Source organism: Bos taurus, chromosome 26 (genome assembly GCF_002263795.3).
Source record: "Bos taurus isolate L1 Dominette 01449 registration number 42190680 breed Hereford chromosome 26, ARS-UCD2.0, whole genome shotgun sequence".
NCBI lineage: Eukaryota > Metazoa > Chordata > Mammalia > Artiodactyla > Bovidae > Bos > Bos taurus.
The window spans coordinates 7035438-7063045 of NC_037353.1; the positions used below are offsets into that span (position 1 = coordinate 7035438).

Below are 27608 nucleotides of genomic sequence, written 5' to 3' on the forward strand. Positions count from 1 at the left end.
AAAAAGTCCTAGAGACACCACCCAAAAATTACTAGAGCTAACCAATGAATATAGAAAAGCTACAGGATATAAAATTAATACACAGAAATCCCTTGCATTCCTATACACTAACAATGAAAAAACAGAAATTAAGGAAACAATTCCATTCACCACTGTGACGAAAAGAATAAAATACTTAGAAATAAATCTACCTAAAGAAACAAAGACCTATATATACAAAATGATAAAACACTGATGAAAGAAATAAAAAAATGACACAGATGGAGAAATATACCACGTTCATGTGTTCGAAGAATCAACATAGTGAAAAAGAGTATACTACCCAAAGCAATCTACAGAGTCAATGCAATCCCTATCAAGCCACCAATGGTATTTTTCACAGAACTGGAACAAATAATTTCACAATTTGTATGGAAATACAAAAAAACTCAAATGGCCAAAGCAATCTTGAGAAAGAAGAATGGAACTGGAGGAATCAACCTACCTGACTTCAGACTATACTATAAGCTACAGTCATCAAGACAATATGGTACTGGTACAAAGACAGAAATATAGATCAATGGGGCAAAACAGAAAGCCCAGTGATAAATCCATGCAACTATGGACATCTTATCTTTGACAAAGGAGGCAAAAATATACAGTGGAGAAAAGACAATCTCTTTAACAAGTGGTTCTGGGAAAACTGGTCAACCACATGTAAAAGAATGAAACTAGAACACTTTCTAACACTGAATACTAAAAAAACTCAAAATAGATTAAAGATCTAAATGTAAGACCAAAAACTATAAAACTCCTAGACGAAACCATAGGCAAAACACTCTCTGACATAAATCACAGCAAGATCCTCTATGACCCACCTCCCAGAGTAATGGAAATAAAAGCAAAAATAAACAAATGGGATCTAATTAAACTTAAAAGCTTTTGCACAACAAAGAAAGCTATAAGTAAGGTGAAAAGACAGCCTTCAGAATGGGAGAAAAAAATAGCAAATGAGATAACTGACAAAGAATTAATCTCAAAAATATATAAGTAGCTCATGCAGCTCAACTCCAGAAAAATAAATGACCCAATCAAAAAATGGGCCAAAGAACTAAACAGACATGTCTCCTAAAGAAGACATACAGATGGTTAACAAACACATGAAAGGATGCTCAACATCACTCATTATCAGAGAGATGCAAATCAAAACCACAGGTATCATCTTACGCCAAACAGAGTGGCTGCTCTCAAAGAGTCTACAAACAATAAATGCTGGAGACGGTGTGGAGAAAAGGGAACCCTCTTACACTGTTGGTGGGAATGCAAATTGGTACAGCCACTATGGAGAACAGTGTGGTAATTCCTTAAAAAACTGGAAATAGAAGTGCCATATGACCCACCAATCCCACTGCTGGGCAAACACACTGTGGAAACCAGAACTGAAAGAGACACATGTACCCCAATGTTCATCACAGCACTGTTTATAAAACCTAGGATATGGAAGCAATGTAGATGTCCATCAACAGATGAACAGATAAGAAAGCTGTGGTACATATATACAATGGAATATTACTCAGCTATTAAAAAGAACACATTTGAATCAGTTCTACTGAGGTGGATGAAACTGGAGCCTATTATACAGAGTGAAGTAAGTCAGAAAGAAAAACATCAATACAGTACATGGAATGGGTGAATTTAACTCAGGTGACCATTACATCTACTACTGCAGGCAGGAATTCCTCAGAAGAAATGGAGTAGTCATCATGCTCAACAAAAGAGTCCAAAATGCAGTACTTGGATGAAATCTCAAAAACGAAGAATGATCTCTGTTCGTTTGCAAGGCAAACCATTCAATATCACAGTAATCCAAGTCTATGCCCCAACCAGTAACGCTGAAGAAGCTGAATTTGAACGGTTCTATGAAGACCTACAAGACCTTTAGAACTAACACCCCAAAAAGATGTCCTTTTCATTATAGGGGACTGGAATACAAAACTAGGAGGTCAAGAAACACCTGGAGTAACAGGCAAATTTGGCCTTGGAATACGGAATGAAGCAGGGCAAAGACTAATAGAGTTTTGCCAAGAAAATGCACTGGTCAGAGCAAACACCCTCTTCCAATAACACAAGAGAAGACTCTATACATGGACATCACCAGATGGTCAACACCGAAATCAGATTGATTATATTCTTTGCAGCCAAATGGAGAAGCTCTATACAGTCAGCAAAAGCAAGACCAGGAGCTGACTGTGGCTCAGATCATGAACTCCTTATTGCCAAATTCAGACTGAAATTGAAGAAAGTAGGGAAAACCACTAGACCATTCAAGTATGACCTAAACCAAATCCCTTATGATTATACAGTGGAAGTGAGAAATAGATATAAGGGACTAGATCTGATAGACAGAGTGCCTGATGAACTATGGAATGAGGTTTGTGACATTGTACAGGAGACATGGATCAAGACCATCCCCATGGAAAAGAAATGCAAAAAAGCAAAATGGCTGTCTGGGGAGGCCTTACAAATAGCTGTGAAAAGAAGAGAAGCAAAAAGCAAAGGAGAAAAGGAAAGATACAAGCATCTGAATGCAGAGTTCCAAAGAATAGCAAGAAGAGATAAGAAAGCCTTCTTCAGCGATCAATGCAAAGAAATACAGGAAAACAACAGAATGGGAAAGACTAGAGATCTCTTCAAGAAAATTAGAGATACCAAAGGAACATTTCATGCAAAGATGGGCTCGATAAAGGACAAAAATGGTATGGACCTAACAGAAGCAGAAGATATTAAGAAGAGGTGTCAAGAACACACAGAAGAACTGTACAAAAAAGATCTTCACGACCCAGATAATCACGATGGTGTGATCACTGACCTAGAGCCAGACATCCTGGAATGTGAAGTCAAGTGGGCCTTAGAAAGCATCACTATGAACAAAGCTAGTGGAGGTGATGGAATTCCAGTTGAGCTATTTCAATTCTGAAAGATGATGCTGGGCAAACACACTGTGAAAGTGCTGCACTCAATATGCCAGCAAATTTGGAAAACTCAGCAGTGGTCACAGGACTGGAAAAGGTCAGTTTTCATTCCAATCCCAAAGAACGGTAATGCCAAAGAATGCTCAAACTACCACACAATTGTACTCATCTCACACGCTAGTAAAGTAATGCTCAAAATTCTCCAAGCCAGGCTTCAGCAATATGTGAACCGTGAAATTCTGACGTCCAAGCCGGTTTTAGAAAAGGCAGAGGAACCAGAGACGAAATTGCCAACATCCGCTGGATCATGGAAAAAGCAAGAGAGTTCCAGAAAAACATCTCTTTCTGCTTTATTGACTATGCCAAAGCCTTTGACTGTGTGGATCACAATAAACTGTGGGAAATTCTGAAAGAGATGGGAATACCAGACCACCTGACCTGCCTCTTGAGAAATCTGTATGCAGGTCAGGAAGCAACAGTTAGAACTGGACATGGAACAACAGACTGGTTCCAAATAGGAAAAGGAGTACGTCAAGGCTGTATATTGTCACCCTGTTTATTTAACTTCTATGCAGAGTACATCATGAGAAACGCTGGACTGGAAGAAACACAAGCTGGAATCAAGATTGCCGGGAGAAATATCAATAACCTCAGATATGCAGATGACACCACCCTTATGGCAGAAAGTGAAGAGGAACTAAAAAGCCTCTTGATGAAAGTGAAAGTGGAGAGTGAAAAAGTTGGCTTCAAGCTCAACATTCAGAAAACGAAGACCATGGCATCCGGTCCCATCACTTCATGGGAAATAGATGGGGAAACAGTGGAAACAGTGTCATTATTTTTGGGGCTCCAAAATCACTGCAGATGGTGACTGCAGCCATGAAATTAGAAGACACTTACTCCTTGGAAGGAAAGTTATGACCAACCTAGATAGCATATTCAAAAGCAGAGACATTACTTTGCCAACAAAGGTCTATCTAGTCAAGGCTGTGGATTTTCCTGTGGTCATGTATGGTTGTGAGAGTTGGACTGTGAAGAAGGCTGAGCGCTGAAGAATTGATGCTTTTGAACTGTGGTGTTGGAGAAGACTCTTGAGAGTCCCTTGGACTGCAAGGAGATCCAACCAGTCCATTCTGAACAAGATCAGCCCTGGGTGTTCTTTGGAAGGAATGATGCTAAAGCTGAAACTCCAGTACTTTGGACACCTCATGTGAAGAGTTGACTCATTGGAAAAGACTCTGATGCTGGGAGGGATTGGGGACAGGAGGAGAAGGAGACGACAGAGGATGAGATGGCTGGATGGCATCACTGACTCGATGGACGTCAGTCTGAGTGAACTCTGGGGGTTGGTGATGGACAGGGAGGCCTGGCATGCTGCGACTCATGGGGACGCAAAGAGTCGGACACGACTGAGCGACTGAACTGAACTGAACTAAACACATACATATTTGAATTAGAAAGATGGTAATGGCAGTCCTATACACAAAACAGCCAAAGAGACACAGATATAAAGAACAGAATTTTGGACTCTGTTGGAGAAGGTAAGGGTGGGATGATTTGAGAGAATAGCACTGAAACATGTATATTACCATATATGAAATTGATGACCAGTCCAAGTTCGATGCATGAAACAGGGCACTCAAAGCCTGTGCAGTGGGACAACTCAGAGGGATGGGATGGGGAGGGGGGATGGGGAGGGGAGATGGGAGGGGGTTCGGAATGGGGACACATGTGCACCAATGGTTGAGTCACAGCAATGTATGGCAAAACTCACCACAATATTGTAAAGTAATTAGCCTCCAATTAAAATAAATAAATTAATTTAAAAAAGAAATATCAATTAAAAGGGCTGGGTTTCTCATTCCAGGAAGTTTGTCTGTTTTAGAACATTATAGTTACAGTAACTCAGTGGGTAATAATTTCAGCTATTAGGATGTTTTCATTATTAAGCCAAATATGCTTGTGAAGGGAGCTGATTACTCAGTGGTATGTCTAAAAAGTCTATAATTTTATTTCTCTGTTGTGATATGAGGAGACTTCATCGAGAGAGTAACAGGCTATGATAGTAATAGAAAGGCAGTTCAAACATCAGAGATCAGCATTACCATGCTGCTAAAAACCAATAGCATTTTTATTTAATTTTATGGTTTACAAAGCACTTTTTATATTCATACATCATGTAGGCATTCAACAATATATAGTAGTTAATTTAGTCTTCATGATCTCCTATTACCAATTAAACTATGTTGTTTAGAAATCTTGAACGAAAGTATTTAAAATAGAATTTTTTCAAATTCAAAATAGGATGGGAGAAAATCTCAAAACTTCTTTAGAACATTTTTTCTTGATTACATTCAAGGTGATAATCTATTCTTAATGATTAAAGATTAAAACAAAATAAGTCAAAAGTAAAATCTTAAAACCAGAAACTATTGCAAACACTTCAATAGTACTAAGCAAAATGTCTGTCAAACATTATTTGTGCTCTCTTAATTTGACAAGTGTATATGAGTATAGCCCATTAGATTTTTGTAACATGGATCTTGGATAAATCCTTTAAAACATGTTTATTAAAAGAAAATTTTAATTTAGCCCTCCAACTGGGACACCTGTTACTAAGTCTAAGATTTTAGAAGCATCTTTCATTATTTTACTTCTTTTATTGAAAAAAATCTAATAATTCACTTTGTGACTTCAGGTAAAATCTCTTGTGTTTGTCATGTTATTTTTGTTTAACTAGAAGTTGTAATTATTAGTGGTTTATGCTAGCAAGTAACATATGAATACATTTCTTCAGAGGGATCATGAGCCCCAAATACAATAAAACTAAACAACTTCTACATTTATTTTCAATTATCCACCCCTCCATTCATCCACCCCTCTATTCATTCAGACACACATACAAACTTAGGCAATGCCGACAATCCATGAAGAACAACTCAAGCTACTGTGGATTATACAAAGAGAATAAGAAACACCTGAAAGGAATTTACAGGTGCTTGAGAAGACTCTTGACAGTCCCTTGGACAGCAAGGAGTTAAAACCAGTCAATCCTAAAAGAAATCAATTCTAAACATTCATTGAGAGGACCGATGCTGAACCTGAAGCTCCAATACTTTGGCCACCTGATGTGAAGAGCTGACTCATTGGAAAAGACCCTGATGCTGAGAAAGATTGAGGGCAGGAGGAGAAGGGGGCAACAGAAGATGAGATAGTTGGATGGCATCACTGACTCAATGGACATGAGTTTGAGTAAACTCCAGGAGTTGGTCATGGACAGGAAAGCCTGGTGTGATGCAGTCCATGGGATTGCAAATAGTCGGACAAGACTTAGCAATGACTGAACAACAACAACCTCTCATGTATGGTAGTTCAATTCAGTTCAGTTCAGTCGCTCAGTCGTGTCCAACTCTTTGCGTCCCCATGAATCTCAGCACGCAAGGCCTCCCTGTCCATCACCAACTCCAGGAGTTCACTCAGACTCACGTCCATCGAGTCAGTGATGCCATCCAGCCATCTCATCCTCTGTTGTCCCCTTCTCCTCCTGCCCCCAATCCCTCCCAGCATCAGGGTCTTTTCCAATGAGTCAACTCTTTGCATGAGGTGGCCAAAGTACTGGAGTTTCAGCTTTAGCATCATTCCTTCCAAAGAACACCCAGGGCTGATCTTGTTCAGAATGGACTGGTTGGATCTCCTTGCAGTCCAAGGGACTCTCAAGAGTCTTCTCCAACACCACAGTTCAAAAGCATCAATTCTTCGGCGCTCAGCCTTCTTCACAGTCTAACTCTCACATCCATACACGACCACAGGAAAAACCATAGCCTTGACTAGATGGACCTTTGTTGGCAAAGTAATGTCTCTGCTTTTGAATATGCTATCTAGGTTGGTCATAACTTTCCTTCCAAGGAGGAACTGTCTTTTAATTTCATGGCTGCAGTCACCATCTGCAGTGATTTTGGAGCCCCCCAAAATAAAGTCTGACACTGTTTCCACTGTTTCCCCATCTATTTCCCATGAAGTGATGGGACCAGATGCCATGATCTTCGTTTTCTGAATGTTGAGCTTGAAGCCAACTTTTTCACTCTCCTCTTTCACTTTCATCAAGAGGCTTTTAGTTCCTCTTCACTTTCTGCCATAAGAGTGGTGTCATATGCATATCTGAGGTTATTGGTATTTCTCCCGGCAATCTTGATTCCAGCTTGTGTTTCTTCCAGTCCAGCGTTTCTCGTGATGTACTCTGCATAGAAGTTAAATAAGCAGGGTGACAATATACAGCCTTGACGTACTCCTTTTCCTATTTGGAACCAATCTGTTGTTCCATGTCCAGTTCTAACTGTTGCTTCCTGACCTGCATACAGATTTCTCAAGAGGCAGGTCAGGTGGTCTGGTATTCCCATCTCTTTCAGAATTTCCCAGTTTATTGTGATCCACACAGTCAAAGGCTTTGGCATAGGCAATAAAGCAGAAAGAGATGTTTTCCTGGAACTCTCTTGCTTTTTCCATGATCCAGTGGATGTTGGCAATTTCGTCTCTGGTTCCTCTGCCTTTTCTAAAACCAGCTTGAACATCAGGAAGTTCACGGTTCACATATTGCTGAAGCCTGGCTTGGAGAATTTTGAGAATTACTTTACTAGCGTGTGAGATGAGTACAATTGTGTGGTAGTTTGAGCATTCTTTGGCATTGCCTTTCTTTGGGATTGAAATGAAAACTGACCTTTTCCAGTCCTGTGACCACTGCTGAGTTTTCCAAATTTGCTGGCATATTGATTGCAACACTTTTACAGCATCATCTTTCAGGATTTGAAATAGCTCAACTGGAGTTCCATCACCTCCACTAGCTTTGTCCGTAGTGATGCTTTCTAAGGCCCACTTGACTTCACATTCCAGGATGTCTGGCTCTAGGTGAGTGATCACACCATCGTGATTATCTGGGTCGTGAAGATCTTTTTTGTACAGTTCTTCTGTGTATTCTTGCCACCTCTTCTTAATATCTTCTGCTTCTGTTATGTCCATACCATTTCTGTGCTTTATCGAGCTCATCTTTGCATGAAATGTTCCTTTGGTATCTCTAATTTTCTTGAAGAGATCTCTAGTCTTTCCCATTCTGTTGTTTTCCTGTATTTCTTTGCATTGATCGCTGAAGAAGGCTTTCTTATCTCTTCTTGCTATTCTTTGGAACTCTGCATTCAGATGTTTATATCTTTCCTTTTCTCCTTTGCTTTTCACTTCTCTTCTTTTCACAGCTATATGTAAGGCCTCCCCAGACAGCCATTTTGCTTTTTTGCATTTCTTTTCCATGGGGATGGTTTTCATTCCTGTCTCCTGTACAATGTCACGAACCTCATTCCATAGTTCATCAGGCACTCTGTCTATCAGATCTAGGCCCTTACATCTATTTCTCACTTCCACTGTATAATCATAAGGGATTTGATTTAGGTCATACTTGAATGGTCTAGTGGTTTTCCCTACTTTCTTCAATTTCAGTCTGAATTTGGCAATAAGGAGTTCATGATCTGAGCCACAGTCAGCTCCTGGTCTTGCTTTTGCTGACTGTATAGAGCTTCTCCATTTGGCTGCAAAGAATATAATCAATCTGATTTCGGTGTTGACCATCTGGTGATGTCCATGTACAGAGTCTTCTCTTGTGTTGTTGGAAGAGGGTGTTTGTTATGACCAGTGCATTTTCTTGGCAAAACTCTATTAGTCTTTGCCCTGCTTCATTCCGTATTCCAAGGCCAAATTTGCCATAGAGTTCTTAGCAAATATGAAGTATTGGTTTTGGCATATTATCTTATGAATATCCGAATAATCTGAAACAAATCCCATTTTTCTATGCCCCTTTGGTCTGAGACACTATTCTCTCTCTTAGGAATTATTTCCATAGGAATAGAATTTCCTTTTATCATATATTAATATGTGTGTGTGCATGTTAAGGTTATACAGTAGTGTTGGCTCCTCTGTCCATGGGATTCTCCAGGCAAGCATACTGGAGTGGGTTGCCATGCCCTCCTCCAAGGGATGTTCCCAATCCAGGGATTGAACCTGTGTATTTTGTGGCTCCTGCATTGCAGGTGGATTATTCACTCTAGAGCCACAGGGGAAGCCCACATATATTCATACACACACACACACACACACACTTTTCCTACCACTTTTGTCCTTACACAGTAGGCAGGGTTATCTTTTTAAAAAGTAATTCAGATCATGTCAGTCCTCTATAAGCTCTCTGTCTGATTTCTCTCCTATACTCCTTCTGACTTTAGAGTACATCAAGCTTGAATCTGACTCAGAGCCTTTGCCCTTTGCTTGGAACATTCTTTCTCTAGATCTCTGCATGGCTTTTTCTTAAAGCTGCTAATGTCTCAGCTGCACTGTGTCCTCTTCAGACATATCTTCCTTATCAAAGAGAGCAAAGTAGCCTTTACCATAAACCCTAACTGCTGTTACTCTCTGTCACTTTAACCCCCTTTATTTTCATATCAGCATTTATCACTTGTTAAAAGCTACTTTAAGTGCTGTAGTGAACATTAGGGTATGTGTGTCTTTTTTAATTCTGGTTTTCTTGGGGTATATGCCCAGTAGTGGGATTGCTGGGTCATACTGTAGTTGTATTCCTAGATTTTGTAAAGGAATCTTCATACTGGTCTCCATAGGTGCCTCAAGAGGGAGGGGATATATATATATATATGGAGAAGGCAATGGCACCCCACTCCAGTACTCTTGCCTGGAAAATCCCATGGACGGAGGGGCCTGGTGGGCTGCAGTCCATGGAGTTGCTAAGAGTCAGACACGACTGAGAGACTTCATTTTCACTTCTCACTTTCATGCACTGGAGAAGGAAATGGCAACCCACTCCAGTATTCTTGCCTGGAGAATCCCAGGGACGGGGGAGCCTGGCAGGCTGCTGTCTATGGGGTCGCACAGAGTCGGACACGACTGAAGCGACTTAGCAGCATATATATATATATATATATATATGGTTTATGGCTGACTTATGGCTCTCATTGTTGTATAGCAGAAACCAACACATTGCAAGGCAATCTTCCTCCAATTAAAAATTTAAAAAAAACCTACTTTGTTTAAATATGTTGTTTTTCCCACAATACAATTAGTTTCATGAGATCAGGCACCTAGTGTATCTTACTCATCAATAACCCTCTAGTATATTAATATAACAGAAATTTGAATGGTGGGTCTATTCATTCATTCACTTATTGTGTGACTAGGAGAAGACAAGAAAACTTAAGTTTTCTGAAGCAAAGTCTGACATAAAGTTCAAGATTTATGAGTTCAAAGTGTGTGCCTCTTGAGAATTCATCTATATGAATGATGAATTTTCAGGACAAAGGTTTAGTTAAAATGTACTAATTATTTAAATGTGGGGTCCTAATGAAGACATGCATTGCTATAAATGTGGGTGAAAGTGGTTTGAAACACTTAGTGATTTATCATTGAATTATATATATGACATTAATTTAGGCTAATTATTTTAACTTATAATGGTGTTTTTATTCACAAATCCCAATTGCTGTGAAATGTTTGATTTAAGCCCAGTTTGGTGATTGCAGCCATGAAATTAAAAGACACTTACTCCTTGGAAGGAAAGTTATGACCAACCTAGATAGCATATTAAAAAGCAGAGATATCACTTTGTCAACAAAGGTCCATCTAGTCAAGGCTATGGTTTTTCCAGTGGTCATGTATGGATGTGAGAGTTGGACTATAAAGAAAGCTGAGCGCTGAAGAATTGATGCTTTTGAACTGTGGTGTTGAAGACTCTTGAGAGTCCCTTGGACAGCAAGGAGATCCAACCAGTCCATCCTAAAGGAGATCAGTCTGGGTATTCACTGGAAGGACTGATGTTGAAGCTGAAATTCCAATACTTTGGCCACCTGATGCAAAGAGCTGACTCATTGGAAAAGACCCTGATGCTGGGAAAGATTGAGGGCAGGAGAAGAGGGCAGGAGGAGATGGGGACAACAGAGGATGACATGGTTGGATGGCATCACCAACTCGATGGACATGGGTTTGGGTGGACTCCGGGAATTGGTGATGGACAGGGAGGCCTGGCGTGCTGCAGTTCATGGGGTCACAAAGAGTCGGACACGGCTAAGCAACTGAACTGAACTGAAAGTTAAAGAACGAATTTTAAAATGTAGCTCAATTTTCACTTTCAATTAAAAGCAGAAGAGATTAGAATCAAATCTCATGTGGTAGTTTAGCCTTTTGGGTTATAGGGAGAAATATGTTTCTAAGGATAGACTGCCCTGGCATGCCAAATTCATTTCATTTTCTCCAGATTCTTCTAATTTCAAAGCAGAATCTATGGCAACAGTGGATATTTTGTCCATTTAATATTTTTAAGCTTTTTTACTTAGAAATTATTTAAAATTTATAAGTTTATATGTTTTAATCAAAATTGTTTGAAAATAAATAGGCCATTTTATTAAAAACAATAAAAATACCTAGATGACAATATCAATATTTTAGTTAATGTAGAGGTATCAACTGTATCAGATATTAGTCAAAACAATCTACATTTTTGGTAACTATTTAAAGACTGCCTCTAGAAAACTCTGGTAAGAAATATTGTATGGGAACATAAAATACTATGAAAGTCACTGATCTTTTTTAATTAAACTGAAAATGAAATGCTAGGATGGCACAATAAATTTATCTCAAAATATCTTTTTAGTATACTTATTTATGCCTTGAAACTGAAACAAAGACAACATTAGCTTCTAGCATAACATTTTTTATTTCAAAAATCAGTCTGTCTGAACTTTTTATTTTTTATCTATTCTGCTCTTTTTATTTCTTGCAAAAATCATTAGAAACTGAGATAAATGTATCCTTTGTTGTCATAAATTAGTGATCAGAAAATCTTGAAATAACAAAAATATCAAGCAAAATATGAAAATAATAACTAGCATGTGTTAGAAATTGTACAAACTATTTCATGTTAGTTTATCTTGTTTTACAGATAAAAGCAACTGAAGGTTAGATGACTAGTAAGTATCAGCATGAGGTTTGACTCACCTGGACCCTAACACAATATCACTCACCATTCACATAAGTTTTTTTATCTCCCAATATGGAGAGCTAAAGCCAGTTAATTAATAGCTGGTGCTAGAATTTGACATCAAATATCTACTTTCTCTCACAGACAACTTTATTTTAACAGATCATCTTCCTTCTTCTATTGCATTATATGTATAGAAGTTCCAATTAGGAAATATATTAGACTGCTAGTGATGTGCTAACAAAATGCTACAGACTGTATCATTTAACAATGAAAATCTATTTTCTCACAGTTCTGGAGGCTAGGTGTCCAGCATCAAGCTGCCAGCAGGGCGGGTTTCAGGTGAAGCTTTTCTTCCCAACTTACAGCTCCTTCCTCCTGCGTCTTCACATGGCCTTTCGCCTGTGTGCATACCCTCCTGATGTCTCTTCTAATTTTAAAACACCAGTCCTCTTAGATTAGGGTCTTCCCTGGTGGATCAGACAGCAAAGAATCTGCCTACACTGTGGGAGACCCAGGTTCGATCCCTGTGTCGGGAAGATTCCTCTGGAGAAGAGAATGGCTACCCACTCGAGTATTCTTGCCTAGAGAATTCCATGGACAGAGAAGCTTGGCAGGCTACAGTCCATGGACTCATAAAGAGTCAGACATGACTGAGAGACTAACACCTCTTAGATTAGGGCCCCACTGCTCTGACTTCATTTAACTTTGATTACCTTGTAAAGGTCCTATCTTCAAATATAGTCATACTCAGGGACTAGGGCTTCAACACATGGATTTACAAAATACTCAGTTTATAACAGAAAGTTTTCTGAAGAAATATTAATGGTAATTTAGAAGATACATCTTCTTGTATATCTGGGCTATTTAAGAAAATTATTTTTGTAATTTGTGAGAAGTTCATAAAAACTAAATTCTTGCTTCTATTTCCTACCCTGGGGCTAAAGTATAATGACTTTATCATTGTATTTCTCTCCCAGAGAAAGTGCCCCAACTTCTTTCTACAGCAAATCCTGTTTTCATTACTCCCGGTCACAAACTCTATCATTACTCTTCACTTTTGCTCTGTCAATTACAACAGCTCTTATTGTTCCATTGTCTCCCTTAGGCATTTCCTTCCTTTCAGTCAGTAAATAGGATGGTTTCGCCAATCCTAAAACACAAAACAATCCTTATGACTAAATAGCCAATTTGAATAAACTTCACTTCCTATCTTGCATTCCTTTTTTTATTATTATTATTTTTTATTTAATTCTCAACCGACTGCAACCTAGCATTCTGTTCCTATCTTTTCTTTTACTCTTATTACAATTTCCCCCTCAAAGTTATCACTTACCTCCTGTTAATATTGGTGGGCTCTTTTCAGCTCCGGTTCTCAGTGACCTACCTGAGGAGTCATGGCCCTGTTCTACTGCTGGCCCTGCTGGACTTCTCTGTTTTGTATCCATGAAGCAGAAACTTGTGTCAGTTCTCTGAATTGCTCTATTCTTTCCCTGGATTTTCCTCCTTTCCCTCCTCTAGATTACTTTTCAGCATCTGCCACACATATTTTTCCCTCTCCTATCCCTCCATTCTAAAGGAGATCAGTCCTGGGTGTTTTTTGGAAGGACTGATGCTAAAGCTGAAACTCCAATGCTTCGGCACCTCATGTGAAGAGCTGACTCATTGGAAAAGACCCAGATGCTAGGAGGGATTGGGAGCAGGAGGAGAAGGGGACGACAGAGGATGAGATGGCTGGATGGCATCACTGACTCGATGGACATGAGTTTGAGTGAACTCCAGGAATTGGTGATGGACAGGGAGGCCTGGCGTGCTGTGATTCATGGGGTCACAAAGAGTTGGACACGACTGAGCGACTGAACTGAACTGATACCTTAAAGAACTGAACTGATCCCTTAAAGGACTTCCCTGGTGGCTCAGACGTAAAGCATCTGTCTACAATGCGGGAGACCCGGGTTCGATCCCTGGGTTGGGAAGATCCGCTGGAGAAGGAAATGGCAATCCACTCCAGTACTATTGCCTGGAAAATCCCATGGACAGAGGAGGCTGGTAGGCTACAGTCCATGGGGTTGCAAAGAGTTGGACACGAGTGAGCAACTTCATTTTACACTTAACTTATCCCTTAAAGGTAAGCAGTTATCCAAGTTAGGTCTTTTGCCCTCTTTTCCCACTCAATTGATTGACTTATTTTTCTTACATATTTACTATTTACAACATGTTCAGTCTTGTTTTTATTACCGGCAGCACCTCAGTGAAATCTCACAACAACTTGATAAGGTAAATATAATGACTCCCATTTTACAGACGTTTTATAGCAGGTTCTCTCAAACTCAGAGCTATTGACATTTTGGATCAGATAATTCTTTATTATAGAGTCTATACTGTGCATTGTAGAATATTTAGCAATTATCCTCACCTTTACTCTCTAGATATCCTTAGAAAGCCCAGTTGTGACAATGGAAAATACCTCCAGACAGTGGCAGTGTCTCCAGGTTAGAACAAGAAACAAGAGATGAGGCCTACAGAGATTATGTAACTTGCCTAAGACTACAGCGCTAGAAGGGGGTAAATCTGTGATATGATCCCAGGTAGACTGATCTTTACTAGACCCTAGTTTTTATATAATACGCTAATTACCCTTTTCTCTAAGCTCTCCCAGGAAATACAATTTACTCTTAAGACTGTAATTAGGATCCCCAGGCAAATATACTTTCAAATCTATAACTCTGTCCTCAAACTCTCCAGGTCCATACTGCAATGATGTCACTCAGTGTCATATGCATATTTCACCAGTGCTCCAAATTCATCTTAGCCTTAACTGCATGAATTATCTTCCATCAAGACTTGCAGCTACATTCCCTGTATCTCTTAATGGCATTATCATTTAACCAGTGATGCAGGCTAGATATCTTATACCAAGTTATTCAGGTTATTGATATGCTTCCTTACTTCAAAAGCATCACACTTATTTTCTCTGCCTCAGTCTCTCCCATTTTACCCTTTTAAAAAGATTCCTCCAACTGAATCTAGCTTACTAGTTAAAACAATTTTGATATAAAAGCAACAACTTAAACACAGTATACTACACCAGGGAGAAGGCAATGGCAACCCACTCCAGTACTCTTGCCTGGAAAATCCCATGGACAGAGGAGCCTGGTGGGCTGCAGTCCATGGGGTCGCTAGGAGTCGGACACGACTGAGCGACTTCACTTTCACTTTTCACTTTCATGCATTGGAGAAGGAAATGGCAACCCACTCCAGTGTTCTTGCCTGGAGAATCCCAGGGACGGCGGAGCCTGGTGGGCTGCTGTCTCTGGGGTCGCACAGAGTCGGACATGACTGAAGCGACATAGCAGCAGCAGCAGCATACTACACCAGATCTTGGTCTTGGAGTCAGACATCACACTATGTAGCCTTAAAAAGTCATTGAGTCTGATTCTCAGTATTTTTTCTGGAATATCATATGTCATCTTTTCTCATAAGACTATTGTGAGGGTTAAATGAGATGAAAGAGTATTAAAACAAAGATTAGGGAAGGGATATGAATAAATCAGGAGTTTGGGATTAATTTATATAAACTATTTTACATAAAATAGATTACCAACAAGGACCTACTGTAAAGCACAGGGAACTATAATCAAAATCTGTAATAACCTATAAAAGAAAGGATCTGAAAAAGTGTTTGTGTATATATGCATATATATACACATACATATATATATATATGAATCATTTTCCTGTATAGCTGAAACTAATACAACATGCTAAACCAATGACACTTCAATCAAAAAAAATATTTATAAATATAGAATTAGAGGGGAAAAGATAATTAACCTGTGTTTTCATTTTAACAAATGACATAAACTCAAATGATTTTGCATATAGTATTGTATTTATTAAAGTTCCATCACATTACTTGCATTATTATTAACAGTGTATAGGAAATATGATGGCTCAGTTATGTGACTGTTAGTTTCTTCTATATTAATAGAATAAAACCGTCCTATTGGCAATTGCTTCATGTAAATATAGGAAATAGAGATCTTGAAAAATTATACAAAAATAAATGAAACAAAGGCACCATATTGTGAAAATCCACACATTAATTTCTCTGAACTCTTCCCTTCTTTCCCACCACTGAGCACACTGTGTATCATCTATAAACTGGGGCCTTCTCACATCATGATGTTTGTGCTATGCTTAAGTAGTCACTTGGTTAATTTGTTTTTCCTTGTCTATTCATCCTTTGCAGGTACCTTGTTAGCCTTTACTATTAACTTCTGGCATTTCAGAAAAAAAAGGTTATTTAAGCTTTTATATACTCTCACAGTTTTCTGAAGCTTTTTAAGTAGGTTTATTCTTCTTTAGGATAATGAAGCAATTGCAAAAGAATGAACTATCTTTCAAGCTTTAAATTGTCAATAACTAAGACTTCACTGGTGGGTCAGATGGTAAAGCGTCTGCCTACAATGTGGGAGACCCGGGTTCAATCCCTGGGTCAGGAAGATCTCCTGGAGAAGGAAATGGCAACCCACTCCAGTATTCTTGCCTGGAAAATCCCATGGATGGAAGAGCCTGGGAGGCTACAGTCCATGGGATTGTAAAGAGTCGGACATGACTGAGTCCACTTTAAGCTCCATGTATCAATTATAAGAAAAGAATATATGTCAAACTAACTCTTCTTGAATGGTGACATGTTTCATGCCCTGGCCTGATCTGTACCATCATGTCTTTTAAGATTATTTCAACCAAAAAATCATGCTGGTCAGGTTTCAGGGTAACAGAAGTTCTCATACCTTGCCACTGCAGAGTAAACTGCAAAATGGTTCTAGATAACAATTTAAAAATATGTGTATTATTTGAAGGCAGAAATACACAATATAGAAATACAGTCCCTTCAATCAGTGGTGCTGAGAAAACTGGACAGCTACATGTAAAAGTGAAATCAAAACATTTTATTATTCCTCATATAATAAACCCAGATGAATTAAAATTTCAAATTTAAAACTGAAAATCATAAAACTCCTAAAGTAAAACATAGGCAGTATTATTCTTGACATAAGTCTTAGCAATATTTTTTGGATCTGTATACTCAGGAAAGGGAAAAAGAAAAGAAAAATAAATAAGAGGCACCTAGATAAACTTGAAAGCTTTTGCACAACAAAGAAAACCACTGACAAAATGAGAAGACAAGCCATTTGGATGGGAGACAATATTTACAAATGATATCTGTTAATGATGTATCTGATAAGGAGATCAAACCAATCAATCCTAAAGGAAATCAACCCTGAATATTCATTCAAAGGACTGATGCTGAAGACAAAGCTTCAATATTCTGGCCACCTGATGGGAAGAGCTGACTCACTGGAAAAGAACTGGATCCAGGGAAGGATTGAAGGCAAAAGGGGAAGAAGGCAGCAGAGGATGAGATGATGAGACAGCATCACCAACTCAATGGACATGAATTAGAGCAAATTCTGGGAGATAGTGAAGGACAGGGAAGCCTGACATGCTGCAGTTCATGGAATCACAAAAAGGTCAGACATGACTTAGCAACTGAACAACAAATTCAAAATACAGAATGAGCTCATAGTAATCAGTATCCAAAAAAAAAAAAACTAATTAAAAATGGGCAGAAGACATGAATAGATATTTTCCCAAAGAAGATATGCAGATGGCCATCAGGCACATGAAAAGATGCTCAACATGGCTAGTCATCACAGAAATGCAAATCAAAACCACAATGAGATATCACCTCACATCTGTCCGAAAGATTATTATCAAAATGGCAACAAATAACAAGTGTTGGAGGATGTGGCTTTTGGACTCTGTGGGAGAGGGTGAGGGTGGGATGATTTGGGAGAATGGCATTGAAACATGTATATTATCATATGTGAAACGGATCCCCAGTCTGGGTTCAATGCATGAGACAGGGTGCTCGGGGCTGGTGCACTGGGATGACCCAGAGGGATGGGATGGGGAGGGAGGTGGGTGGGGGGGAGTTCAGGATGGGGAACACATATACACCCATGGCAGATTCATGTCAATGTATGGCAAAACCACTACAATACTGTAAAGTAATTAGCCTCCAATTAAAATAAATAAATTTATATTAAAAATAAACAAAAAACAAAACAAACAAACAAAAGGCAACAAATAACAAGTGTTGGAGGATGTGGAAAAAAGAAAACCTTGTACACTATTGGTGGGATTGTAAATTGATGTAGTCGCTATGGAAAACAGTATGGCTATTCCTCAAACAAATAAAGCTGGAACTGCCATGTGATTCAGTAATTTAACTTCTTGGTATTTGCCAAAATTAAAAAAATAATCACTAATTGGAAAAGATATATGCACCTGAATGTTCATAGAAGCATTATTTATGATAGCTAAGATGCGGAAGCAACATAACAGTCCATCAACAGATGAATGGATAGTATATATACACAATGAAATATCACTCAGCCATAAAAAACCCCAAACTGAAATGCTGTCATTTGCAACAACATGCAAGGACCTGGATGGTGATTTTTTTCCTTCCTATCTCATGGTTGTCATACAGCTCATCTGGACCACCACCCCTACCCACCACCACCATTTTGGTTGCATTTAATGTGTTAATATCTTTCTAAACTCTGGTGCTCAGCATTGAGCTCAGTATTACAAATGCAGTCGGGTCAGTGTTGACTGCAGGAGAATTATAACTATAGCCTAAACTTTAATTCAGATTTTATAATTGCAACCAACTCAGGGCCAGTGTGCTACCCAACTCTAAGGGATCAGAATATAACCTGTAATTATATAATCCTTAACATCAACCTGGCCTCTGAGTTTCAGTTGAGAAACATCTCTAGAAACTATATTTACTTTCCTCTGAATCAGATGATCAGAGGTGTTCTTGAAGACCGGGAGGGTATTACGCTTAGTGAAGTGAGTCAGACATTGAAGGACAAATACTGTATGATTTCACTTATACGTGGAATCTAAAAAAATAAAACAAACAATATAGCAAAACAGAAACAGACTCACAGATACAGAGAACAGAGTACTGGTTACCAATGGGAAGAAGGTAGGAGGAGGGGCAAGGTAGTGGAAGGAGATTAAGAGGTACAAACTACTAGGTATAAAATAAATAAGATATAAAGATGTAATATACAGCTGTGATAATCTTAAATGAAGTATAATCTATAGAAATATTGAATCACTATACTGTATATCTGAAACTTGTAATATTGTAAATCAACTATACTTCAACAAAACATTTAAAAATAAACAAAAATAAAAATACATATTTACTTTGAATCAGTAATTCTACTGCTGAGTAGCTCCTCAAGGAAATTATTCTAAGGGGGAAAAAAGATACATGCAAAGAATTCTTTACAAAACTAAAAATTAAAATGAGCTTATATGGCCAGTTTTAAGACTCAATTTCTGCTCATGAGATATTTTTATTAAACATGAGTCTGGTATGCTTCCGTCGATGGGTCACAAAGAGTCAGACATGATTTAGCAACTGAACAACAAATAACTAATACAATATGGTAAAGCAGCATGATGCAATGGCCCTTGCAGAGAGGATCCTCCTTCTCCACTTATAAGCCATGTTGCATTGTGATATGATACTTTAACTCTCTAGAGCCAAGTGTAACATTAAAATGGAAGATAAAAAGTATTCTTTTCATGTTTGCTGTGACAGTAATTATGTATGTATATATGTAAATATGTGTATACCTTTTCATCAGGCTATCTGTCCCAACTAGCTCCGTGATTGACACATATATTCAATAAACGACAGGGTAAATTTGTCTATCTGTATATCTACCTGTGTGTAAGCAAGTACTATTTATTCTACCCCTGTACGTGGACAAAGTAGGAAAAAAATTAGGCAGTGTGATGTCACTATTTAAGGTAATTAACTGAAATACTGGGGCTTGCCTGGTAGCTCAGATGGTAAAGAGTATGCCTGCAATGAGGCAGATCCAGGGTCGATCCTGGGTTGGGAAGATCCCCTGGAGAAGGAAATGGCAACCTACTCCAGTATTCTTATCTGGAAAATCCCATGGATAGAGGAACCTGGCAGGCTACAGTCCCTAGGGTCACAAAGAGTTGGACACGACTGAGCAAATAACATTTTCACTTTTCACTGAAATATTAACAGTAATTACCTTTGAATGGTGGGATTATATTTATATTTTTCTGTGCTTTCTAATTTTTCTTAGGGAGCAACTAATAAGCTTATAATCACCTGACACCAACTATATAAAAAGGTAAAAACAAGACAAAGAAAAAGGAAAAAAAACAACCCTGCGAGTGCAACACAATAAATAAAATTTTTCACTCACCCAATTAGATTTCTCATCTAGATGAAAATATACTATCTTTCATTCATCAAGGGAGGACATCATCTTTATTACCTACCAAATCATGATTTGTCTTTGCATTCTGATTTTTGTTTTGATATTAGTTCAATTACATGATTGTAGCCAGGTGGTGCATAATATGACCATTACACTTTATCCAAACTAGTAAATTCTGCAAAGTTCTTCTTTGTAATCAAAGCTTAGTCTGGGAATAAAATTTCAGTGTTATTGGAGCTGATGCTAATCCAATTCATGTGTCTATGCTGTGAGTTTCAAAATAAGTACCAACTGCAGGCGTATTGAAAAGAAAAGGAAAGTTTTAGATCTTTATGACCCAGCTGGGCCTGTAATAACAGTCTCACCAGGAAGTGTGCCTACTAAAGTAAGCAAAACCACTAAACTCTACAAAAAAAGCAATGGGAATATCTGAAGCAGAATTCAGCTTTCAAGCCTAGTAATTACACTATTGATTTTTAAAGTGATTGTTAAGCTTCTCTCAGAAACTGATCCTGGCATCTCCCTCCCTGCTTTATCTTTAAGAGCACCAGAAGCACTATAATCCCTTTCCCAAATTAATAGCCAAAACTCTACACAGAAAACGTATAAAGAGAATTCAAATATGAAATTTCAACTCTTCCCTTTATAATTGAAGAAATTAAGATTGATTTTTTAAATTAAAAGTTTTCACAGATTTTTCTTATTCATTCACACAACTGGCTTATGAATTCCAAAGACAATGCTGAGTCTCTGAATAACAGTTCTTAAAACATTCAATGGAAAAAAAATGCAAGCCTCAGAAATATAGAAAGGTTTAAGAATTAACGGGGAAAAAGGAATTATTTACTCCTTGGTGTAAAATAAAACAGTTGTAATTAACAAGACCAAAGCTGTGACTGTGGTATTTTAAAACTGATACACGGTGAAATCCACTATCACCATCCATTTTATCATCTGATTGTCAGGAAAAAAGAAAACAACTCATTTCTGTCAATGGACTTCTCCGTCTGAATATCTGAATACCGTTTTGACAGTCTGAAGTTAGATCCTTAACCAGTACAGTTCATCTGAACCTGCTCTGTCTTTCACACTTTTGATCTATTATAGACATGTGCCAAGTCTCCCAAGGCAGAAGCAGTTTTTTTGTTAACATCTCACATTTATTTATTCCCTGAAATCTGCTTTAAGGCTCCCCTGATGGCTCAGATTGTAAAGAATCCACCTGTAATGCAGGAGACTTGGATTTTGTCCCTGGGTCGGGAAGATCCCCTGGAGAAGGGAATGTCTACCCACTCCAGTATTCTTGCCTGGAGAATTCCATGGACAGAGGAGCCTGGCAGGCTACAGTCCATGGCACTGAGAGCTGGACATGACTGAGCAACTAACACACACACACCCCAAATTAGATTTAAATTTAGACTCTTAAACTCTAGTGAGCAACCCCTAGGACTGTTGCCTTAGTCTCCTATTAGTTTCCCTGTTTGAGTTCATCCCATTGGAATCAATCTTCTATTCCCTTCCTTCAAAAGCAAATATTGACAAACTGTAGTAGCAGCTGTCTTCTGATGGTTCCTTATTGCCCAGAGGATAAATCATATACCTTTAGTTTGAGATTATTAGGATATTTCTTTATTATCTGCCCTCATCTCTTTCTAACTGTATCTTCCAGGCAACCACCTGCCTAGTTCACTGTTCAGTTCCTTGACACATAAATCCTCTTGTCTTGGTATATTCCACTTTTTACTGTACAATAACATTTTCAAATTCCTCATATTTGTGTCTGCCCTTCCTTTCACAGGAGCTATATTTACCCTCCTTTCTTACTTGTAAAATCCCTATTCAAACTTTAGACAACTCACATATCCCTTTGTCCTATAAGTCCTTTCGGATGCTAGAGGCATAACACATTTCTCCCGATTTAGTTCCCCCTCCCCCCCTGCCATTTTTATTTTTCCCATACTGAAATGGCAATTTCTCATGGTTTTTAATGCACTTGTGTTGATCAGGAATTACTCCAAGCAGACAAAGACTTTTCATACTGTTCATGGGGTTCTCAAGGCAAGAATACTGAAGTGCTTTGCCATTCCCTTCTCCAGTGGACCACATTTTGTCAGAACTCTCCACCATTACCCGTCCGTCTTGGGTGGTACTATATGGTAAGGCTGATAGTTTCATTGAGTTAGAGAAGGCTGTGGTCCATGTGATTAGACTGCTAAGTTTTCCGTGATTGTGGTTTTCAGTCTGTATGCCCTCTGATGGATAAGGGTAAGAGGCTTATGGAAGAGTCCTGATGAGAGGGACTGACTCGGGGGCGGGGGGGGGGGGGGGGGGGGGGACTCTGTCTTGTTCTGATGGGCGGAGCCATGGTCAGTAAGTCTTTAATCCAATTTTCTATTGATGGGTGGAGCTGTGTTCCCTCCCTGGGGCCAAACTATGACTGTCTGAGGAGGCCTTACAAATAGCTGTGAAAAGAAGAGAATCAAAAGGCAAAGGAGAAAGGAAAGATATTCCCTTTGAATGCAGAATTCCAAAGAATAGCAAGGAGAGATAAGAAAGCCTTCTTCAGTGATCAATGCAAAGAAATAGAGGAAAACAAGAGAATGGGAAAGATTGGCAAAACTAATACAATTATGTAAAGTTTAAAAATAAAATAAAACTAGAAAAAAAAAAATAAAGGTCACAAAACAGGTGATGACAAAAAAAAAAAAAAAGAAAATTAGAGATACCAAAGGAACATTTCATGCAAAGATGGGCTCGATAAAGGACAGAAATGGTACGGACCTAACAGAAGCAGAAGATATTAAGAAGAGGTGGCAAGAATACACAGAAAAACTGTACAAAAAAGATCTTCACGACCCAGATAATCATGATGGTGTGATCACTGACATAGAGCCAGACATCCTGGAATGTGAAGTCAAGTGGGCCTTAGAAAGCATCACTATGAACAAAGCTAGTGGAGGTGATGGATTTCCAGTTGAGCTATTTCAAATCCTGAAAGATGATGCTGTGAAAGTGCTGCACTCAATATGCCAGCAAATTTGGAAAACAACAGTGGCCACAGGACTGGAAAAGGTCAGTTTTCATTCCAATCCCAAAGAAACGCAATGCCAAAGAATGCTCAAACTACCGCACAATTGCACTCATCTCACACGCTAGTAAAGTAATGCTCAAAATTCTCCAAGCCAGGCTTCAGCAATATGTGAACCATGAACTTCCTGATGTTCAAGCTGGTTTTAGAAAAGGCAGAGGAACCAGAGATCAAATTGCCAACATAGGCTGTATCATCGAAAAAGCAAGAGAGTTCCAGAAAAACATCTATTTCTGCTTTATTGACAAAGCCAAAGCCTTTGACTGTGTGGATCACAATAAACTGTGGGAAATTCTGAAAGAGATGGGAATCCCAGACCACCTGATCTGCTTCTTGAGAAATCTGTATGCAGGTCAGGAAGAAACAGTTAGAACTGGACATGGAACAGCAGACTGGTTACAAACAGGAAAAGGAGTACGTCAAGGCTGCATATTGTCAACCTGCTTATTTAACGTATATGCAGAGTACGTCATGAGAAACACTGGGCCGGAAGATGTGCAAGCTGGAATCAAGATTGCTCGGAGAAATATCAATAACCTCAGATATGCCGATGACACCACCCTTATGGCAGAAAGTGAAGAGGAACTAAAAAGCCTCTTGATGAAAGTGAAAGAGGAGAGTGAAAAACTTGGCTTAAAGTTCAACATTCAGAAAAATAAGATCGTGGCATCCGGTCCCATCACTTCATGGGAAATAGATTTGGAAACAATGGAAACAGTGTCAGATTTTATTTTTTGGAGCTCCAAAATCACTGCAGATGGTGATTGCAGCCATGAAATTAAAAGATACTTACTGCTTGGAAGTTAAGACCAACCTAGATAGCATATTGAAAAGCAGAGACATTACTTTGCCAACAAAGGTCCATCTAATCAAGGCTATGGTTTTTCCAGTGGTCATGTATGGAGGTGAGAGTTGGACTGTGAAGAAAGCTGAGCACCGAAGAATTGATGCTTTTGAACTGTGGTGTTAGACAAGACTCTTCCGAGTCCCTTGGACTGCAAGGAAATCCAACCAGTCCATCCTAAAGGAGACCAGTCCTGGGTGCTCTTTGGAAGGACTGATGTTAAGGCTGAAATTCCAACACTTGGCCACCTCATGCGAAGAGTTGACTCACTGGAAAAGATCCTGATGCTGGGAGGTATTGAGGGTAGGAGGAGAAGGGAACTACAGAACTGAACTGAACTGAACTGAAACTATGATGGAGGTAGTGAAGATAATGGTGACCTCCTTTAAAAGATTCCATTCATGAAACTAAGACACTTACTCCTTGGCAGGAAAGTAATAACCAATCTAGTTCAGTTCAGTCGCTCAGTCGTGTCCGCCTCTTTGCGACCCCATGAATCGCAGCACGCCAGGCCTCCCTGTCCATCACCAATACCAGGAGTTCACCCAGCCTCACGTCCGTCGAGTCAGTGATGCCATCCAGCCATCCCATCCTCTGTCGTCCCCTTCTCCTCCTGCCCCCAATCCCTCCCAGCATCAGGGTCTTTTCCAATGAGTCAACTCTTCACATGAGGTGGCCAAAGTACTGGAGTTTCAGCTTTAGCATCATTCCTTCCAAAGAAATCTCAGGGCTGATCTCCTTCAGAATGGACTGGTTGGATCTCCTTGCAGTCCAAGGGACTCTCAAGAGTCTTCTCCAACACCACAGTTCAAAAGCATCAATTCTTCGGCGCTCAGCCTTCTTCACAGTCCAACTCTCACATCCATACATGACCACAGGAAAAACCATAGTCTTGACTAGACGAACCTGTGTTGGCAAAGTAATGTCTCTGCTTTTGAATATGCTATCTAGGTTGGTCATAACTTTCCTTCCAAGGAGTAAGCGTCTTTTAATGTCATGGCTGCAGTCACCATCTTCAGTGATTTTGGAGCCCAGAAAATAAAGTCTGACACTGTTTCCACTGTTTCTCCATCTATTTCCCATGAAGTGATGGGACTGGATGCCATGATCTTAGTTTTCTGAATGCTGAGTTTTAAGCCAACTTTTTCACTCTCCACTTTCACTTTCATCAAGAGGCTTTTTAGTTCCTCTTCACTTTCTGCCATAAGGGTGGTGTCATCGGCATATCTGAGGTTACTGATATTTCTCCCGGCAATCTTGATTCCAGCTTGTGTTTCTTCCAGTCCAGCACTTCTCATGATGTATTCTGCATATAAGTTAAATAAACAGGGTGACAATATACAGTCTTGACACACTCCTTTTCCTATTTGGAACCAGTCTGTTGTTCCATGTCCAGTTCTACCTGTTGCTTCCTGACCTGCATACAAATTTCTCAAGAGGCAGATCAGGTGGTCTGGTCTTCTCATCTCTTTCAGAATTTTCCACAGTTTATTGTGATCCACACAGTCAAAGGCTTTGGCTTTGTCAATAAAGCAGAAATAGATGTTTTTCTGGAACTCTCTTGCTTTTTCGATGATCCAGCCTATGTTGGCAATTTGATCTCTGGTTCCTCTGCCTTTTATAAAACCAGCTTGAACATCAGGAAGTTCATGGTTCACATATTGCTGAAGCCTGACTCGGAGTATTTTGAGAATGACTTTACTAGCGTGTGAGATGAGTGCAATTGTGCGGTAGTTTGAGCATTCTTTGGCATTGCCTTTCTTTGGGATTGGATTGAAAACTGACCAACCTAAACAGCATATTAAAAATCAGAGACATTACTTTGCCAACAAAGGTCCGTCTAGTCAAGGCTATGGTTTTTCCAGTAGTCATATAGGGATGTGAGAGTTGGACTATAAAGAAATCTGAGTGCTGAAGAATGGATGCTTTTGAACTGTGATGTTGGAGAAGACTCTTGAGAGTCCCTTGGACTGAGAGGTGATGCAACTAGTCCATCCTAAAGGAGATCAGTCCTGAGTGTTCATTGGAAAGACTGATGTTGAAGCTGAAACTCCAATACTATGGCCACCTAATGCAAAGAGCTGACTCATTTGAAAAGACCCTGATGCTGGGAAAGATTAAAGGTGGGAGGAGAAGGCGACAACAGAGGATGAGAATGTTGGATGGCATCACTGACTCAATGGACATGAGTTTGGGTAAACTCCGGGAGATGGTGATGGACAAGGAGGCCTGGCTTGCTGTAGTCCGTGGGGTCGCAAAGAGTTGGACACGACCGAGTGATTGAACTGCACTGAACTGAACTGAGACAAAGATTTTGCTATTTATGGCTCTGGACCTTGAAATAGGATTTAGATTGTAATCTGTACTGGTTATTGATTTATTTATTGGTTTTCAGTTCTAAATTCGCCCTTTTTAACTGCTCTATAAAAAGTGGATTGGGTCATTAAATTTTTTTCTTTGCCAACTTGCACTGAAACTTTGCCACTGGGGAGAAACGGCAAGAATAAAGCGATTTGCTTCCTGGCTCCAGTCAGATTGCTCGGATTTTGTACAACCTTCTCCAGGGTATGGCTACTACAGTACTTGGAGTTCAGCAATACCAAGCAGCCAGCAGCTTCCCCAGCACACCTCCCCTCGAGTAGTTTCCCTGGTATGAGCAGCTTTCTCTGGAACACCTCTGGCATAAGTTCTACTGCCATGGCATCAGAGCACGTTACTGCCATCTAGCCAGCATGGCTGTGTCCTTCCCAGCAAGGGTGATTTTCCCCTGAGGGACACTTGGAAATATCTTGGGACACTTTCTGTTGTCACCTTGGGGTTTTCGGGGAATGTTAACTTGTATTTAGTGAGTAGAGGTCAAGATGCCACTAAACATTCTACAGTGCACAGGACAGCCCTCCACCAAAACCAACTCTCTGATTCAAAATGCCAATATTATCCAGTTCCATGAACAACTCTCCATAACAAGGTCTAGTTCTTAGTCTCAGCAGAGCAAGGTAGAGGGTGGAGAGAAGGATGGGGGAAGGAAAATGTTTTTCTTGAATCGTCTCTTAATGGCCTGAGGTCTCTGACAATTCCTTGTACTTTCTGGTTTTTTTTTTTTTTTTTTTTAGCATCCAAGATCATTTTATTTATTTTTTTAAATTTAAATTTATTTATTTTAATTGGAGGCTAATTACTTTACAATATTGTATTGGTTTTGCCATACATCAACATGAATCTGCCACAGGTGTACACGTGTTCCCAATCCTGAACCCCCCTCCCATCTCCCTCCCCATACCATCCCTCTGGGTCATCCCAGTGCACCAGCCCCAAGCAACCTGTATCCTGCATTGAACCTAGACTG

The 27608-nt window shown here is 39.3% G+C and overlaps 1 protein-coding gene across 3 annotated transcripts in view; it reads right to left on the reverse strand.

The window, feature by feature from the left end:
* Nucleotides 1–27608, reverse strand: part of PRKG1 (protein kinase cGMP-dependent 1) — a 1418431-nt gene that overhangs the window by 140140 nt on the left and 1250683 nt on the right.